The 602-nt window shown below is 59.1% G+C and overlaps 1 protein-coding gene across 1 annotated transcript in view; it reads right to left on the bottom strand.

Moving 5' to 3' along the window:
- The window catches only part of LOC119592390 (basic proline-rich protein-like), a gene marked incomplete at its 5' end in the record, with an annotated part of 15,067 nt that overhangs the window by 1,780 nt on the left and 12,685 nt on the right, over positions 1-602 (bottom strand).

Raw genomic sequence — 602 nt, 5'->3', positions numbered from 1 at the left:
AAAATAAAAGGAAGATGGACAGCTTCCATGTTGTGTCGGCAATAAAGATTGTTTCCAAATATAGGCGAGCATGTTGCAAATGTTGCAAATTTCAAAGTCGCGTGATGCCCCGAATGCCTTATCCAATTTCACCCATTACTGCTGGTGTGGCTAGCTTGACGTGGGTGGGAAGGGGACCGGGAGGAGGGGCAAAGGAGGAGGGGCAGGGGTGGAGGGGCAAAGGTGGAGGGGCAAGGGTGGAGGGGCAAAGGTGGAGGGGCAAGGGAGGAGGGGCAAGGGAGGAGGGGACAGAGAGGAGGGTGTGGGTAGGCGGTGTGTCTGTGGGGGGGTCCTGTGATGGAGGGTAGGGGGCGTCGTGTAGACGGGGGAGGGGGGGAGTGAGCGGGGACAGTTCATGTTTGACCTTTATGCGCGGCCACCTGGAGAGACCTTGTCTATTGTGAGAGAAACACGTCATTTGATCCGTGGAATCCGAAAAGCTTGCGTCGGATGCGGCTGCGAGCGAGTCCCCTCCCTCCCCCTCCCCCCGTGGTCGCAGACTCGAGACTTCGGTGGGGAGAGGGGGGGGGGATCGGGCACCTGCGGCACCTGAGGGATTCTTA

This window comes from Penaeus monodon, chromosome 30, assembly GCF_015228065.2.
Source record: "Penaeus monodon isolate SGIC_2016 chromosome 30, NSTDA_Pmon_1, whole genome shotgun sequence".
NCBI lineage: Eukaryota > Metazoa > Arthropoda > Malacostraca > Decapoda > Penaeidae > Penaeus > Penaeus monodon.
This window is presented reverse-complemented; position numbering and strand designations above follow the sequence as displayed.